Genomic DNA, 20,105 nt, shown 5'->3' on the forward strand with positions numbered 1-20,105 from the left:
TCTACTTATCTATATGCTTTTTTGTAATTTTATATTTCATAAGACAAATAAATATATGCTTTGGGTATGCCTTTGACTTAAATTTAGTATTCTTGCTTGGGATAACATTTGATGCTACTATGTTCACTGGGATGTTCCCATCTCAAAGTTAGTATCCAATTTATAGAGATGTTGTTCTTCATTTACACGAAGTAAAGGGAAGAAACCTACACATATATCAATCAGTATAACTATACATGAATAATAGCTGGAGGTACCATTTATCTTCATTTTTTTAGAAGCACCAAACAGAGCGAGAGGGAAGTCCACTAAAAGTAAGTATACTTGACTACTTTGGAAAAAAGAGTGTTGAAAATCCAGAATCTTTGCCTCTCTTTCCCCTTACAGTTAAAGGAATTGTGTAGTGTTATTAATGCCGTGCTCTTAAAAAGGAAACAATGAAATTCCTTGACAAGGCTGCTGGAGAACTTAATGAAAATTGCTGCAATAGGAGGAACAGTGTATGAGTATACAAGCCTGTGCACTGATTCAAGAATATAATTGTACTGCTTCATCTTGGCCATAATGACATATTTTAGCTTGATATCTGTCTAGGATTTTTGATGAAAATATGGTAAGAGAGGCTATTAAAGGTTAAAAAACTATGAAAACTATTTTTCATCTCGCTGAAAATAAAAGGCATCAAATGTAAAGTTATTCATCCACTTAATAAATGGTCGAAAACATTTCACCCAGGTTTTCAAACTCCTTGGTGGAGAGTTGTTCATAGTAATTTCTTAAAATCCTTTGTATTTCCATGGTATCCATTGTAATCTCTCCTCTTTCATTTCTGATTTTATTTATTTGGGTCCTCTCTCTTTCTTTCTTGATGAGTCTGGTAAAAGGCTTGTCAATTTTTTTTATCTTTTCAAAGAACCAGCTCCTGCATTGATTCTTTGAATGGTTCTTTTAGCTTGTATGTCATATAATTCTGCTCTGATTTTGGTTATTTCCTTCCTTCTACTCTCTATGAGCTTTGCTTGCTATTGTTCTTCCAGTTCTTGTATATGTAGGGTTAGGTTGTTTATTTGAAATGTTTCTATCTTTTTTAGATAGGCCGTATAGCTATTAAAGCATATACCATGTGCATGGATTGAAAGAATAAATACCATCAAAATGACCATACTATACAAAGCAATGTATAGATTCAACACAATCCCTATTAAAATACCAATGACATATTTCACAGATCCAGAACAAACATTTCAAAAATGTATGTGGAACCATAATGAATCCAAATAGCCTCACAATTTTGAGAAAGAAGAACAAAGTAGGAGGGATCACAATACCTGACATCAAACTATATTACAAGGCCACTGTAATCAAAACAGTCTGGTACTGGCATAAGAACAGACGCATAGATCAATGGAACAGAATAGAGAGCCCAGAAATAAACCATGTCTCTATGGTCAATTAATATTCGATAAAGGGGGCAGAAGCATAAAATGGAGTAAAAAATAGCCTCTTCAAAAGAGGTGCTGGGAGATCTGGACAGCTACATGCAAAAAAATGAAACTTTACCACCAATTTACACCATACACAGAAATAAATTCAAGATGGATAAAAGACTTAACTATAAGTCACAACACCATAAAAGTCCCAGAGGAGAACATAGGCAAGAAAATTTCACGTATTCCATGCAGCAATATTTTCATCGATATGTCCCCTAGAGCAAGGGACATAAAGGAAAGAATAAACAAATGGGATCTCATCAAAATAAAAAGCTTCTGCATGGCTAAAGAAAACATCAGGAAAATGAAAAGGGAATCAAGTGTATGGGAAAACATATTTGCCAATGATACCTCAGACAATGGTCTGATCTCCAGAATATATAAAGAACTCACACAACTACACTTCAGGAAGACAAACAATCCAATTAAAACATCGGCAAAGGACCTGAACAGACACTTCTCCGAAGAGGACATACAGAAGGCTCAGAGACATATAATGAGATGCTCAGCATCACTAGCCATCAGAAAGATGCAAATTAAAACCACAATGAGACACCACCTCACACCAGTCAGAATGGCCATCATAAACAAATCAACAAACAACAAGCACTGGCAAGGCTGCGGAAAAAAAGGAACCCTAGTACACTGTTGGTGGGACTGCAGACTGGTGCAGCCACTGTGGACAACAGTATGGAATTGCCTCAGAAAACTAATAATGGAACTGCCTTTTGACCCTGCAATTCCACTGCTAGGATTGTACCCTAAGAACCCTGAAACACCAATCCAAAAGAACCCTATGTACCCCAATGTTCATAGAAGCTCAATTTACAATAGCCAAGTGCTGGAAGCAATCTAAGTGCCCATCAGTAAATGGGTGGATCAAAAAACAATGGTATATTTACACAGTGGAATACTACACAGCGGAAAGAAAGTTAAGAGCTACTACCCATCATGACAGCATAGATGGAACTGGAGAACATTATGCTAAGTGAAATAACTCAGGCAGTGACAGACAAATACCATGTGATCTCACCTATAAGTGGAACCTAGTCAACAAAACAAGCAAGCAAAATAAAACCAGAGACATTGAAATAAAGAACAAACTAACAGTAACCATAGGGGAGGGGGGAAGGAGATATCAGGGGAAAGAAGGGGAAGGGTCATCAAGGAACATGTATAAAGGGCCCATGGACAATGCCAAAGGGGGATAGGATTGAGGGTGGGAGGTGTGGGTCAGTAGGGGACAGTTGTGGGGGTGGGGGATGGGGACACCTGTATTTGAACAACAATAAAAATAAATGCTTTAAAACAGTGTTCTAATTATGCTGTAACATTAACAGTTGCCATCAGTACCTACAACTGCACATAAAGAGATCAAAAAATGTGTAGTCAACTATATGTCTTATTGGGTTACAAAGTAAATATACTTACAAAATGAACCTTAAAATAGCTAAGTTTTAGCCTCTGAGAGTACATAGTTTTCTCCATGTTTTTCCCTCCATATTTTCTATCCTTGTTGATTACTACAAGTGTGTTTGCAGCAAGATTCTAGAGTATTTTGGGATTCAGTTGCAGGATACTAAGGATATTTTTACCATATGATATTTACCTTTTGCAAAGTTTAAAGAACTAGATTTATGTGACATTTTGAAATTTAACTGAAATGAACTTGAAGAGCATGAGAGGGAGCAATATCAGTGTGTTTATGCATCTGTTCATCAAACCAACATTTATTGAGCGCCCACAGTGTACCAGGCCATGTGAAAGGCACTGGGTGTTCATGAACAGCAGGACAGAAATGGGCCCACCCTCATAGAGTTGACCATCTACTAATAATTTACATTTTTATTGTACTTTCACAATATGTAAAGCATTTTTACAAATACTGCATTATCTACTCAGTTCTTTAGATAAGTGATATTATCAGCATATCAATGAGATTATTAAAACTTGGGGATTTTAAGACTGGGATGTCTGGAGATAACTACAATATGTATATAGATTATTCAACCACCAAAAATAGCCATTTATATTTTATTGCACTTAACCTCTTATCAGTAAGTCTCCAATCAGAAGACAAGAACCACACCGTAATCTGGACAGGGACAGAGAGCAGGCTGGCAGCTGTCAGGGTTGGGGGTGGGAGTTGGGTGAGGGAAGGCGAAGGGATTGAACAAGAAGGGGGAAAAAGGATACAAACACATGGATGTGGACAACAGCATGGTGATTGCTGGGGAGGGTGGTGGGGTGAGTTGGAGGAGGGTACAGGGGAGGTAAATGGTGATGGAAGGAGACTTGACTTGGGGCGGTGGACGCACAATATGATGTACAGATGGTGTAGTATAGAGTTGTACACCTGAAACCTGTATAATTTATTGACCAATGTTTCTCCAATAAATTCAGTAAAAAGGAAAAAAAGTGACAGGAAAGTAGGAATTATTAACTGTAACACTAGATAGGAGCAACAGGGAACCATTAGAAGGACTGGGAACTGAAGGGTAAAGAAAACACTAATGAATATAAATAAAGGAAACAGTCATTACCTCTAGGGGTAACACATAGCACCGGAGAAGGAAACAAGTCAGTCACCCCTACCAGAATGGCTATCACCAAGAAGACAAGAAAAACAAGTGAAGGTGGAGATGTGGAGAATAGGTGACTACTGTGTGCTGTCGTGGGACTGTAAATTGGTGCAGCCACTATGGAAACCAGTGCGGAGGCTCCTCAAAAAATTTAAAATAGAACTGCCCTGAGTGATCCCGCAATTCCACTTCTGAGTACATATCCAGAGAGAATGGAAACAAGATAGTGAGGAGATGTATGCCCTCCCCTATGCCTTGTAGCATAATTCACAACAGCCAAGCTATGGAAACGAGCTGCCTGTTGGTGGATGAATGGATAAAGAAGATATGACAATGGAATATTATTAAGCCAGGAGAAAGAAGGGAATCCTGTCCTTTGCGATAACATGGGTGGGACTTGAATACATTACACTAAGTGACATAATTCAGACAGAAAAAACAAATACTGTATAACATCACTTATATGTGAATCTAAAAAAAACACTCGTGAAAACAGAGTAAAATGGTGGTTACCAGGGACTGGGGGTGGGAGAGTAAGGAGAGAAGTTTAAGGGTACAGACCTGCAGCTAATACATAAATAAGTTCTGCAGATCTCATCATGAGCACTATAGTGATTATAGACAACAATATTGTGTATAAACATCAAATTTGCTAAGAGATGAGATTTTAATTATTCCCACCACAAAAAAGAAATGATGATTATCATAGTACTTGATACAGGTGCCAGCAATGGTGATAGCAATGATTAAAATGGCAATCGCATTGCATATATAACTGCATAAAACCAACATATTATATACCTTAAACTGCCACAATATTGTATGTCAAATATATTTCAATTTAAAAACATCTGGAAAAGGGCCAGACCCTGTAATACTGAGATTCAGACTTTTCTGGAGAAGGACTACTGTTGCCCAGTGTGCACTGGCAGAGAGGTTCATTCAGTGCTGCGCTGCCCTGGGATAGTGACCCAGACATCCCCTGCTGGGGGGCTGTGGGAGGGCCCATGGAGAGTGCCATGCGCTGCTGGCCGCAAGGCGCTACAGGAGCCTTCCAGGAGACTGGATGCACAGAAACCGAGAACTGTTTCTCTTCAGGGGTCCTCCACGGATGAAGTTTACTCTTCTGCAAGCTTGCAAGGGCGAAATGCTCCAGCATTTCTAGTGGGGCCACAGAGAGTAGACTTGGAACTTAGAGGCATAGAATGATCAATGGAACATTAGTTTGTCAAACAATACTTAGATCAATTATATCATCTCATTTACTTGTCACAACCACCCAGTTGGGTCTACATATTTTATTCTTATATCAGGGATGAAGTCATTTAAAAATACATTTTATGTGATTATTTCTAAACGAAAGAATTTTGAAATTAAATGTTTTGCCCATAATTATAAAGATAAGACTTACAAACTAGTAAGTCATTGAATTTGGGACCAGATAGTTTGGATCCACTTCCTGTTACACCTTTTTGGGGGGAAATATTTAACCCTCTGTGTCTCTGTTTCTTCATTAAAAAAGAAACAAACAAAAAACAAGACTTACCTCATATTTCTTATGAAGATTATATTGGATGATGTTTGCAATGTGCTTGGAATATAACTGGCACATACATAATGCTCCTTTTTAAAATACTGTTGTTATTATATTTTATTAAGTTACTACTCTCATTAAAAACAGCTTGAATATCTAGAATAAAGTATAAAAATCTACAAGCATCCTGGGAAGCAAATCATTCACATACAAAAAACAAATATCAAGCCCCACAGAGCATTCAACCTATGCAATCCTAGAAAGCAGGAGAATGATGTGCAGGTTTGAGGGGAAGGAGATTATTAATAAGTAACCCTATAAAAAATCTAGTGGTTTTTCTTATTTGCATATATAGGCAGCAAAAAAATAAAAGTTCATCTACTTTTAAATGTATATTGTCTGATGGAAAATGACAGCATGTTTCTTATTTGAAAAAAATTTAAGGGAAGTTTATCATTTTGTTCTTGTTTTAAATCTAATATGTAATTTTCTATTAGGAAATAGAGAAAGTTTAAATCAAGTAAAAGTCATTGATATTCCTACTCAGAGAAAAATAGGCATATTTCCCTTTAGTTTTTTTCTCTATGAAAAATACATTTTTAAAAACTGATGTTCTGCTAGATGTGCAGTGCTATTCTATGTCATTACTAGATGTGGGTTGGTATTTGATTATAGTTTTATTAGTTATAGTAACTTTGGAGGTTTTCAAATATGTAGTTGTTCTGTCTGTCAATGTTAGTTGTTCTTCTTCCTCTCTAACCAGTAAGTCTCATATCTCTTTTCCTTGCCCCATTACATTGGCAAGGCACGCCAGTATCATAAGTGGAAGGGGTGAGAGTAGACATTTTTGTCTCATTCTTAATAGAGACAAAATGTTCATTTATTACCATTAAATGTAGTGGTAGCATAGGATTTTTTGTACATACTGGTTATAAAGATTAAAAGGTTTCCTTTTATTCTTAGTCTGTTGAAAGTTTTTAATCATGAACGAGTATTCAATGTTGTCAAACATGTTTCTTCAGTTCATTTGTAATAAATGATTTATGGTAAATGATTTTATTTGCTTTGGAGATGGGAATGGATTTGCAATATTAAGTTTCTCAAAAAAAGCAAATGTGGACCACTGAGCATATAACTTTTCCATTGTATAAAAATAAAAAGTATAGTTTCATATATACATATATGTATACATGTGCTTTATGCATATATAAACCCATATATGTGCTTTTATAGAGAGAGAACATTTCAGGATACTGAAAAACTTAACAGCAATCTGTTGCCTCCATGAAAAAGGACTGGGTGTCTGGACTAGCAGAAAGGTTTTATTTATACATACTCTTGTGCTGTGTGAAATGTTGACTATATATAACTTTGAAAAACACATACCTCTGTTTTTTATAGTTATTGCATTTAGACAAGTATTTTACTAGCTTGTAATATATTTTGAAGTATAAAGTGAGCCTTTGAAATAATTTTTTCCAATTATTTGAAGGTGTAAAATTTGGGAAATTTCTTCTATTTTGTTACATTTTCTAAGCACTGTTGTTTGAGTTAGAACAGTTATTTTTATTGCACTTAGAGAAATGTTGATTTTAATGCCAAATTCATAGTCTTTGAATTTATGTAGCTTTGTATATTATAAATTTTTGGTTGGGGCTAGTGTAGCATATTGGTGTATCAAATTTTTCACCTGACTTTTTCTTGTATTTATTCTGATGGAATTTAAAATTTGGTCACACCTTAAAATGCTTACCTTCACATTCAAAGTTTTCTCTCTCTTCTTCACACCACTTATTTCTACCCCTTCATAAACTTATCCCACATATATATATATATATTCATACATATATATGTATATATACACACATATGTATGTATATATACACATATGTATATCTGTGTATTTTCTAGAGCACAGCAATGTTTGGTTTATCCTCAAACATTGTATGTGGCACAGCACTTGAGATACAGGTGCCCTATAAATATTTGATAACTTGCTCACTCAATAAATGAATACCTGAATCACTGATTGAATAAATTCATCAATCTACCACAAGTCCAAACTCAAAAAAAACTCCATTCTTGGCATTTAATGCCACATAGTTTATTTTAGTTCGTGACTAGAACTCTGAACCATTACACTATTAAGATGAGATAAAGTGATATAAGGTAAGGTGGGTGCTAAACTATTATTTCCTATACATATTTTTTCAAAGTTTTTTTTGCATTTACATTCAATTTTGTACTAGTTACAATATTCATTTGGTTTTAATGAATCGTTTCATACAATAAGTTTCTCATTCTTCTATTCTGAATTTTGAACCATCTTTTGTAGGCTTGCACATATATTTTAGTTGCTTCCTCAGTGAGGATATAGTGATCATTATTTTTATCTGAGAAATGTTTACATATTTAAAGTATGTCTCTATATCCCGCATATGTAAATAACAGAAGCTTGTCTATAAAGAGAATTCTTCATTCAAAAACAAACAAAAGAGAAATATCTTATATACAATAGTCCACTCTGTCTTTGTACACAAGGTCTTAGTGAAGAACCCTGGGGCCAGCTTGTCGTTCTCTTTATTCGTTATATTTTATCTTTAAAGTTCAAAAATGTATAAGGGCATATCCAGGTCTCTTAATGAGCCTTAGGTTTTATACTCTCAGATCTTTCTCTAGCTGAAAAACATTTCCTTTTAAATTTAATTATTTATTTCCTTGCTATTTTTCTCTCTCTTTCTTAAACAGTAATGTTTCTTTGATCCTATCTACATCCTTCATATTTATCATTATCTAAGGCATCATTTTTATCTCTTTGCTATTGCTCGAGTACTATGGAAAAAAATTCTCAGAAGTTTCTCCACTTCATTGATAGATTTTATTTCATTTTTTCCTATGTGCTCTTTACAATCTCAAATGCTTTTAATTTTCCTATTGATTTTTGTATTTTCTTGCCACTTATTGTAGCTTTCCCTTTCCCATTCTTTCATTTGATCCTATTCTCTCTTTAATAACACCTACTAGAGTTTTGTAAAAGTTTCTCCTCCTGAATCTTTTGGAACACATGAGGAATATAAGTTGTAACTTTTTTGGCTAGTTCAGAAATAAACTAATTTTCAAAGCTGCCTGATTAGTTAGCCTTGAAAAGTCAGTGCTCCTTACCATCGTAGCAGTGCCTCTTCATGATGTGTGGACTTATTATGTCTGCCATTCTCAATAACTAGGATTGGAAATTCCGCCCAGATCTCAGCATATTTTCTTCTCCTCCTTCTTTTCTCTTTTTCCTCTCCTCTCCCTCATTTTTGTCTTTGTGTTCATCTTCTTTCTCACACAAATACATGCACACACTCCCATTACTACCAGTTTTTGCTATTTTGTGCTGCTTTTTCTTTTTTCTTTTTTAGCATTTTAATTGAAAGTAAGAAGCCTATCAAGAACACCTAGTCCTCTGTCATTTTTTTAACCAGATAGCTCCCTAATTATAACTTATCTCTTTTTTTCAAGATATAATTTCATAGATTCCCTAGAGTTCTTTTATTTTTCCCAGGTTTTTCTTATAAGGGACATGTCTAATCAAAAGTAGTATATTTAAAGAATTGGGATGATGCGCACACTGAGGTACCTAGTGAAGAAATTTTTTTCTTTACTTTTTATATTGAGAGCCAGGTCACTAGAAATCACTCTGAGTGTGTACTCCAATGAGAAAGCAAGAGAATTTTTTCATTTGGTTTATTATCAGGTGATTACACATCCCTATCTGCCTTGGACTATCCCAGATTGTTCGGTTGTGTTAGCATAGTTATAAATAGTGTTCCTTTCACTCTCAAAAGCACCCTGGTTTGCATGATAAATTATATGATCAGTTTACATTATACCATGAGATATGGTTTAAACATGAGTCATATGCCTAAGCACCTTATTCATACTTTCTTAACATCATGATGTAATTCTAATGGAATTCAACTTGAATAGGTAAAAATTATAGTTAATTAGTTCACCTACAATTCAATTACAAATACCCTAAGTCTGCTCGCATGACGACTGAATGGATCATGCCACCAACAATGTTAAAGCAGATCACTAAACCCTAGTTGGGACGCTAGTGCTTTATGTCTGCTAGATAATAATATAGAATTTGAGTATGTATATATTCAAGTACTTTTAAATCTAGAAATTCTAGGATTTTTGTTCTTCCTTTCTAAAAACCTTTGATAAACCCTATTGATCCAGGAATTACATATCAGATGGCTAAAATATAGTGTTTCCAGCTTTAAAGTCCCTGTTCACCCATTCCTCTTGCCTTTCAGGTGACCACTAATAGTTAACTTGGCTGCCATGAACAAGGAGAGCCACAGCCTACCTATCATAGGCTACACTATGCCTTATCCACAGTATTTATAAATATGTGAAAGAGGTGATTCTTCTGAAAGCATGTCATCTCACAGACTAAATAGTGATTGGATGAAATTTTTAGATTCAGGAATGGATAAATAATGTGTCCCAAATAATGCAAAAGTATGAACAGAATTTAGTCTAATCCCTGCTTTTGCTGATTATTATAATAATTTTTTTTATCTTTGGAGCAATTACTAACTTCACTCATCTTCAGTTTCTTTCTCTGAAAAGTTGATAACACCAAAATCTTTGAGTTGCTGTGAGAATAAGAAAAAATAAATGTAAATCACATAATTAAATCCCTGATACAATTCCTTTATAGAGTATACATATTATTAAGGGAAAATTAAAGGAATAAGAAAGATTTATTGCCTTTCATGGAAGCTTTTAATATTAACAAACAAGAAAAAAAGTGAACTAGATGAATTCTTAGGTACATCTATCTTTTATGTCAAGAATAGGCTTTAGCCAACAAATGATAGCACCAGAAAAAGTAGAAAAGGGAATAAATTCAAGATGACTGATGACCTAGTGAAAAAGAACATGGAATTTTGAAAGCCCCTAAGCAGATACATTTTATTTTGGGATATCAAGAACACCAACAAATATGGGTTCATAAGTGGATTTAATTCATATATCAGTTTCATCTAAGAGAGAGGTCTTTATCCATAGTACGACTTAATATGCTAATGACTATGTTTTGTTAAGTGTTCTTTATGATAGACCTAGATAAGAGGTGGGTTTCAGTGTGTGAAGAAAACAGGGCTAGCAGATAACAGAAGCAAACTGGGACCATGGGGTGGCACATGCCACTCAGGCATAAACAGAACAAATATTAAAAATGTAGATGTGGCTTGTCAGCTACATATGCAAAAAAACACTTAGATTTTAATGGACTGAAGCTATATGATTCCAGAGTGTCACATTGTGCAGAAAATCTAGTGAGTACTTTTTGACATTCAATATAAAATATCTAAACCAAAGCTTTCTATTTCTTATCCACCTGTCTTTCAAGTTACTAAACTTGTCTTTTGCTGTCTCCAATCTGCTGTTAAACCTTTCATTGAGGTCTTAATTTCCATGTCGCTATTATTTTATAATTTTAACTTTCTCATGAAAATCTCCACATCTTATACGCTTAGTTATGTCCTGTATTTTCATAAATATATCAGTTGCAAGTATTTTAATGTCTTTGCCTATAATTCAAATATCTACCATATCTGCTACTTTGCTGTTGTTTTCCTCTTGATTGTCAGTGAACATGTTCTCTGCAAACTTAGTATTTTTTTAATTGAAAGTCAAGCATTGTGGTTTTGAAAATGAAGGTGAAAAAGCTCCAGATGATATTACTTTCATCAGAGAAGTTCAGCCTTTTCTCTGCTAGGCAGACAGAGCAGAGGGAAAAAAGTGGCTGGCCACCTTTATTTAGGTTTCTGTTCAGAATCTGTCAAACCCTTTTCTCCACAACAATGAGACTACACAGATCATCTGCTCTACTGTTCAGAGGTCTTCAGATTATATATTTAGTCTTATACCATGTGAAGCCCTAGAATTTGGCAAATATCTTGAGGAGAGACTTGTGTGAGTACCCTGAAGTCACCAATTTTATCACCCTGAGTTTAATCGGGTGCCAAAATCTTTGCTGTTCATCTGCCTTCCATCTTCCAGAGGCCAGGACAAGACTTATTCAGCCTCTAGCCAACTATACACTATCAAGCACCTCCAGGTCATAGCAACTGTTGCAGATTATTTTAGAGTCAATTCTCCTTTCCTTGAGGAATTTTAACTATGACCTATATTCTTAGTGGATCCAGATCTCCTATGTATCATGCAAAAGTGTGAGCAATTTCACTGTACTTTTCCATGTTTGGGCTTATGGTTGTAGACTACTATCCTGTGAAATTTTGAAACTTAGCAAGTGTCAAGGGGAGAAAATTTGAGGTCCTGCTGCTCTCCAGTGTTGTCACTCCAGCCCCACGTAACTGCCCAAAGTTTTCTTTCTGTCCCCCTTCAGCAGTGCTCTTCCGGGGCTGAGCTCATACTCTTAGCCCTAGCTGCATCGGGAATTGGCAGCAAACCTCCAGGGGCAGCCTCAAAGCCTCAGCTCACATTTGCAAGTTTCATGCCTTTCTTGAGTTATACTCCCTCTGGTCCTTACTATTTGGCTGATCTCTGATGACTTACATACCGGTATATTATTTCTGTAATCGATCCAGCTTTTCTAATTGTTCTTAGAGGGAGCATTGGTCTGATGCTAATTACTCCATGTCATTAGAAGCAATAGTCTTAATGTAGGTTTCATTGAGTACAATACAGGTTTTAATAGATAGATGTATCTAGGCACCATGAAAATAATTTAAAATATGTTTATGGATTGGGTAGGGAGCAACATATTCCATTTAATTTTTCTAATATTTTTGATACCAGGAATCACCCTGTGGATCTTTGTGCTCGCCTATCTATCTGTCTATCAACACCCATCCACCAGTTCATCTATCCATCTATCCACCATCCACCCATTGCTTTCATAGTAATTTCATAGTAATTTGTTATATTGCTATTAAATAAAGGATGAAAATCAGTGTCTGAAACAACTAAAATAATGAATGGTAACAATCTAGCTGCTAATGTTTTCATTGTCCTCATAACTTAAATGAATAAATCACATTGTATGATAATGAATTAATTCTATAACTGAATTATTTTCTTTGATCTTAGGTTAGTCAACTTATGTATGCCACTATAGTTCTAAAATGTATTAATTTTAATCCATTATCAACTATTTTATAATGTTCTACCAAGCTTTCATTTTCTATCAATTATTTTTTTCTTTTAGCAATGTATAATTATTGAGTCTTTCGACTATTATAAACATTGGAAAATATATAACATGAAAAATATGAAAGAAAACAATTTATGTGTACTTGTTTAAACCAAACCTATTTCTTTCCTGAAGAGGCAAAAATGGAAAATTTGAGGTAAGGTAATCTTTAATGAACTTTTAAAAAAATGTGTAAAAACCTATCACTGCAATGGAATAAAAAAGCAGGTAGTTTTGAATGAGAGAAAAATGCAGAAGCTAGAAGTCAGACCTTTGAATAAGTAACAACATTTAACCACAATAAGCATCATTAGCATCTATATGCAAATACAAGAGTAATGACTATATTTACCTTGGAGGATCCATGTCCTCATAACTTAAGTTGACTATTACTATTTTAGATGTAGTGTCATTTTCTTAAGTATATAGGAAGGTAGAGTAATAATAATTTTTAAGCAAATATTTATTCTAGATTTAGACTATAATCAGCATTTTATATGTATATTACGTCACTTAATCTTTCTAACAACCACTGTAAGTATGTAAACTTAGTCCTGTTTAGTGACAGAAAAGCAAAGTGAAGCTTAGACAACCCGTGGAGTTTATCAGGTCACAGAGTTTACTTAGTGTGAAAGCTGTGCTGGAATCCCTTGCTATAAATCATCACTGTCTTGTAGAATTTGCTGCAATAATGGAAGTGTCCTGAATGTGCGCTAACAGAGGTGTCCAAGCTTTGGCGTCGCTGGAAGAAGAAGAGTTGTCTTGGGCCACACATTAAATATGCAAACACCAACGGAAACTGATGAGCAAAAAAAGGTGTTAAGTGAATTTATGATGTTGTGTTGGGCTGCATTCGTAGCCACCCTGGGCTGCGTGTGGCCTGCGGACCGTCGGTTAGACACCTGGATACATAGGTACTAGCCGTACTAGTGACTGAGTATTTAAAATGTGGCTAGTGAAACTGAGGAAGTAAACTTTTGATTTTATTTAATTTTCATCCATTAAAATTTACATAGTCGCATGTGTCTAGGAGCTACCCCTGACTAGCACCACTCTAAAAGAGTTAGACTACACGAGCTCCTGGTCCTGAAAACTCTGGAGGAGTGTACGGAAACACCATTTGAGAAATTTTCTTAGAGTTCACCAACCGGAATATCACTGCTGCATAGAAATCAATATTGTACATGGAAAAGAATGTAGTGTATTACTACTGCTCTTATTAGTAAGTAATATGGGAAGCAGCTCATTGGTAAGCCTTTTGTAAGAAATAAACAGTTTACAGCTCAGGTACTTTCCTTAAGTCAGAGGACAATTCCCTCTTATTTGGATTTGTTGTGAGACCATTTGGTACACTTAGCACCCACCTACAAGAATAATAGAAAAGAGGAAAGATGGGAGAAGCTGGTTGGTTTGTATTTCTTTAGAATGTATTAGATATGGGTATCATGGAGCTGAATGGCGATTCCAGGTGAACTCCCCCACTTCTTTCCCGGTCAGTTCGGCAGGGTGTGCTGAGTGAGTACAGTGGCAGCAAAGGACGTTTAATATGATTCCCTCAAGAGCATGTGAGGTGACTCCTTTCCCCGACTGCTCTTCCTCATGTCAAGTGATTAAAACAAATTGATTAAATAACAAGCTAAGTGTACCTTCATTCTCACTAGAGAGAAGCTTCTCATCCCTTCTTCCCCCATTTTTAAAATAAAGAGCAACTCTTCTATTCTATAAACACTCCAATAGTGTTTTGCTTTATATGTGAAGCCTCAAAAAGCAAACTGATGTTTCCCATACCTAAGAATATTTGATAAATAAAAACTATGTTTCCTCTTTCTGAGAACCCAAATCCCACCAAAATAAATTGGAACTTTTTCTACATGTTTTGTTTTCATATTTTAACTCCTAAAAGATTGAAACTATTAAAACAAATGCAAATAATTCCAGGGCTTTCATCCCTCCTTTTCCTCATTGGTACCAGTTCTTTTTCAGGCTTTGTTAAGAAGTCGGGAGTTGGCAGATGGCACTGATGGGAAGAGAGTTTGATTGACTGCACATGTGTTAGAGCCACGCGTGCATACGTACCGAGGACAGTACGAGGCAGAGTGCCCTCAGAGACACACTTCTGAAAAGAGTGGTTGACTCAGGCCCCACCTATACCCAGCTCAGTTCCTAAAAATAGGTGCCAGCTTGCATCCGTTACACACAGAGCTAAAATAAATTCGGCCGGCCGGTCCACTTGCTTGATAGACCATTCAGTGGAGCTGGCCTCCACTCCGCCAATCGCTTTCAGGGGACTGGGAAATTCGCTGTCCATGAAACAAGGGAGGAAACTATTCTGCGAAGAACTGTAAGGATATTTGTAATTCCCACGAACTTGGGGTTAAGACTAAATGCTACAAAAGGTACGTGTAGTATAGGCATGGATGTGTGTCCGCTTCCAGAGTTGTAAAGTGCTCTTGCTGATCGCTCTAAATCAAGGAAGACCGTAGGTCAACTGTACGCGTTACGAAAGGAAATATTCCATCGGATTGTGTTTTCATGGCAATATTTAGTATTACTTTATATTACTGAATTTAGGGCTTCATATATTAAACTCTTTGTAAAATTAGCATTTTTCATGTTTAGTATTGAAGAATAATGAGTCACATTTGATAAACAGTTATGAGTGAAAATTATATTTCAGCTTACAGCTAAAAGGAAACATTTTTTAAATAGTTTATTTTTATGAGCATAAATTGATAATATATGCAATGAATATATTTAAAAATATAAATGGCAATTATTAAAATTTAGTGAGGGAAAGGAAGAGCTTTAAATGTCTTCAACTGTTGCAGCTTGCTCGGAGAGATGTATGAAAATGATTCCTTCACCAGCCTTAGTTCGATCTCGTACTTCTTGCTCCAGCCACAGTCTCATCATCTCCTCTGGGAGTTTTACTGGAGTGAGGATTAAAGAATCAGGTTCTTACAAGTTTTGCAGAATTAATAAAGGCACTGCCAGGTGGATCTGCCAGCCCTGATTATAGTAACTACAAACTTAGAGAAGACTAAGATTTTGCTTTAAAGGTATTATGACCTACATATACTTCAAATAGATTTTTTCAGTCTTCGATTGCCTGTGGACACCTTATTTCGGTCTTGTTCTGTAAGTGTTTAGATGTTACGTGCTAAAGTGACTTGGGGGAGACATTATAACAGAATCTCTTAACACACCAACTGAAAGCAAGGGCACTTTAAGATTACATAATACAGGGTTTAAATTTAGCTGGCTGGTACTGAACAGAAATTTTATTTTTACTAGAGCTCTGTTTGGTCACTGATGAGCTGTAGGCTGTTTGAATTATTTTAAAATTTTATGTGCAGGGTGCCAAAGGATGAGTAAAATATTTACCTCAGCTACATTCAGAGCCATGGATTTTAACATGAAAGAGCATTTGTTTTGAGTTTTAAAGATATGATCACTGAGAGGCAAATATATTGGGTGAGAAATGAGAAAGGCTTGAATTCTATCCTTAAATATTTCTCTGCATGCCTGCCTAATATACAGGTATTTTATCTTCTTGTTGTCCACATGTAAATGAACAATTAAATCCATTGTTTAAAGTCGGTCAGCATTTCAGATGTCCGCCGTATGGCAAAGTACCAGCCATGCGGGAAAGTGGCCTCCGGAGTTTGGAGTAAATGTTTCCGGTTTCATGCAGCGTTGGGCCTCTCTAAGAAACAGCGTCCCTCAACCAACTGAAAAATAAAAGTAGACATTTTTTAATGATTCTGGGTAGTTTTACTACAGAAAATGGTCATGTAAAAATGTCACCCTGGGCTTCGAGTCTTCCTTGATTATAGAGGAAGAGAGGGTCGGCTGTCTTTCCTCAGATTTACTCTTGGGTGAAAGGCTCACAAAATTTATAGGTAATATACTGTTGTTTATCACTGAGAGTGCTGCAGAGGGAGACGGGGTCCAGGTCGTTGGTAGTTGTACACAATGAATTGAATGGACTACACAATCAGAGTTAAGCGAAGCAAGTGAGATTTATTGAGAAAAGTACACTTCCCAAGCAGAGTTAAGCGAAGCAAGTGAGATTTATTAGGAAAAGTACACTTCCTAAGATATGAGAGGGGGCCGCTTCTGCCAGCAGAAAACGGCCCCGTTGCCCGAGAGGGTGCAGGCTTTACAGGGGGCCGGTTCTTTCTGAATCTTTGTTCTGTTTGGCGGGCTTTGTACAACGCACGTGCAAGTGGTTGTATCATGTTTAAGCTTCTGCTCATGTGGTTTCCCACAATCCTCCTTGATTCTCACCCAGGAGTCAAGCTGCGATGCTAATTTATTATAATAGCATAATAATGAAGCAAGGTGAAACAGCGGTCAGCTACTGCTGGGTGCCACAAGGCCTCTCTCCTTAACCAGGACGCTGGCCGCTGGCTGATGACAGCTGGGCAACTCGGGGCTTCCTCATTCCCATCGTCTCCTGCCTCAATTGCTGTCTGCTATTCAACAGTTACAGCATTTTTCTTCTCACTTATGCTTACCACAATTGAAAAACGTCACACATCAATGTTCTTCTTACTTGTCTGGTAAAATATTACTTATGATGAAGCAATTTAGGGTTGGACTCCCCTGTTAACCTTGGTGCTGGAAACTGGTATTCTCTCTCTTTTCTCTCTTTCTGTCTCTCCCTCTCTCTCTCTCTGTCTCTCTCGTACACACACACACACACACACACACAGAGGTCTGACCATTAAGAAAACATTTTGTTATACCTGTTTGACAGCTAGGGGTCGTGCCTAAATTCAGTAATCCATAGTGCAGGGCAGACTATTAATAAGTGTCTGGAAGTGTAATTTCAAGATTTTTGATTGAGCAATCGGTGGGGGACAGAATTTAATTGACATTACATTGTCCTTTTTATTTGCTTCCCACTGCTTTTTTTGAAAGCATCCAAATTACACTTTGAAATTTAATTAAATTGTAATTTGTTTTTCCTGTTTTTGAAACAAATGCTTGCTCATTCAAATTAGAGGTTCATCCCTTGCAGAATGGTGAGTAACTTTAAACTTTTCTGACTCAGAAATGACTCTAAGAACACTGATTTATTCCATATAGGTTCTTGGTCTTTATAAGACTGTGTGATGTGTCTGTTTTTTTCCCGACACTACTTCTAATGCCAAATGAATGGTATTTCTGACACCAGCCAATTTTCCAATTCTCTGACACCAACTGGGTATACAACAATTCAATTCTCGCACTAACTCCCATAGTTAAAGCAGACCCGCAGATTGCCCCCACTTCAGCCTGCAATTCAAGTTCAACTCAGGAACAGCCAAATTCAGCGTGAGGCAGAGTGCAGCAGTGCTTCCCTGCCCTCTCTGAGCTTGCCACCCATCAATGCCTTCGCCAACCTGGTAGTTCACCAAACCCTGTTGTTTAGGGTTTTAATGGAGATCTCATTACAGAGCGGGATTGACTAAATTGTTGGCCACTGGTGACTCCTCTTCTCAGAGGAAATGAGGTTGAATGTTTTAACCCTCTACCCATTCGATTGGTTAGTCTGGCCACAGGCACCCATCCTGAAGTTATCTCCATTCCCATGCGCTGCTCCATGGGGAGGCCAGGAGTCACTCATTAGCATACTAAAGACCTGTCACTCAGAACTTTCCAAGGGGTTTAGGAGCTCTGTGCCAGGAAGAGGGACAAATGCCAAATATCTATTTATTTATTTATTCTTATACCAATGTGTCTCTTCCTTCTTTGAAATGCTGCCTATGAACTGCAGAGTAACAAATTCATAGTTTGTTTTCCTAGTCATTGGAATCTATTTCTTACAAGTTTAACTATCCTGAGCATTTTCATCTGTAAATAGGAATAATGACAGATAGTCAGGCAATGAAAAGAGCAAAGGTTTTATTTTCTTAACAAAAAGTTGAAATCAGAAATTCAATGAGTCATTTGTATCAGTTTTGACACAGCAAGTGACAGTGTGTCTATATTTAATGACTTCTTGAGACTTTATGGGCTTAAATAATGGCATAAAAATAATCTGCCAGTGAGCAGCACAATAGGCAATCCAAATTCCTGGTGGAGTAGCTACTTCTTCAAGTGTCACCAAGGATAAGAGGAATTTATGGCATAGATAACACAAAGAACCTCAGTGAATATTTGGTTCAACAATGTAATTTCTAGATAAGAAAACTGAGGCACAGAAATGTTAAATAATAACTCATAAGATTTAAGCAAAAAGAACTAGTACAAACTACTAAAAGAATTTATTTTGGGAAGTGTCTCTGTTTTTCAAAGATCTAATAGCATCATCCCCCTAAATCTGAAAATATCAGCCTGTGTATCTAAATGCATTAACTAGATAGTTACCAACACAGAAAAGCTTTAAAAAATCACATCACCATAATTTTAAAAGTAAAGTCCAACATTTTAAATAGTTTCCAAACATGTCCTCAATGTTGTTCATTTAAAGTTTAATCTATGCAGACAGAATAGAAAATAATGTTTAAATAACAATGATTTATTTTGTCTTGTAGCTTGTAAGAATGTAATTTCATTGAATAAAATATAGATAGACCTCACATTCCAAAGTAGCTGTGTCTTTTTAAAAAACTACATATATTAAATTTTTGTAAATAAAGTCACTTTCCCCTTGAAATGCATTATAACTCAGTATCTCTGTTGTTGATTATTTTGTTTTTTAGTGATCACTGTCATTCTGAGAATTCAGATTTATTTTATCTAACCAGTAGCACTTTTTGTCAAATAATTAGAAGATTTTGAGTAGCTCTATTAAATAATTGTTTTAGTGAAACAGTGAAAAGTCTTTCTGAAGCTAAGGATTACCCTTCCAATTGATCTGTTTTGTAAGTTAGAATTTTTGACTGTGGACACGAGAGTCATACTGTCGAGGTGGAATATTCTGGGAAAGGGACAGGAGTACAGTGTGTTTTTGGTGTTATTAAAGGGTTGTCAGTTCCAGCTCCGTGCTTTATTTAAAATTCACTGTGTCTGCCTCTGTTGGAGCCGGAGCCATTTCCCGAGGACTGGGTAAGGTAGAAGCAGCTGTTTCGCTATGTAGGAGGGGGAAACCCTGCAGTGGTTTGCAGTCTCCGTGTAGGGGATAGAGCCAGGGTGCCACAGTCAGAGCAAGGGACACAATCAGCTGCTTAATTGGTTCTGTCTGCCTCTGTGCCCTCCCAGGTGATCAGGGTGCGAACAGACCCTCCTTACAGCCCTGACTTCTTCTGTAAGAACTGCGCTCATCCTCTAAGTCCCCAAAGTCTCCGAAACAT

General features: G+C 36.3%; 1 protein-coding gene across 2 annotated transcripts in view; it reads left to right on the forward strand.

Annotated features, from left to right (window-relative positions):
* The first annotated feature begins 15,083 nt into the window (after window positions 1–15,083).
* XIRP2 (xin actin binding repeat containing 2) overlaps window positions 15,084–20,105 on the forward strand; it is a 71,933-nt gene continuing 66,911 nt past the window's right edge. For both annotated transcript variants that reach the window (XM_045187454.3, XM_045187453.2), the window contains exon 1: window positions 15,084–15,218. The gene's annotated coding sequence lies outside the window, so the exon portion shown is untranslated. The remainder of the gene's footprint in view (window positions 15,219–20,105) is intronic.

The sequence above is a fragment of the Desmodus rotundus genome, chromosome 2, assembly GCF_022682495.2.
Source record: "Desmodus rotundus isolate HL8 chromosome 2, HLdesRot8A.1, whole genome shotgun sequence".
In the NCBI taxonomy this organism is placed as follows: domain Eukaryota; kingdom Metazoa; phylum Chordata; class Mammalia; order Chiroptera; family Phyllostomidae; genus Desmodus; species Desmodus rotundus.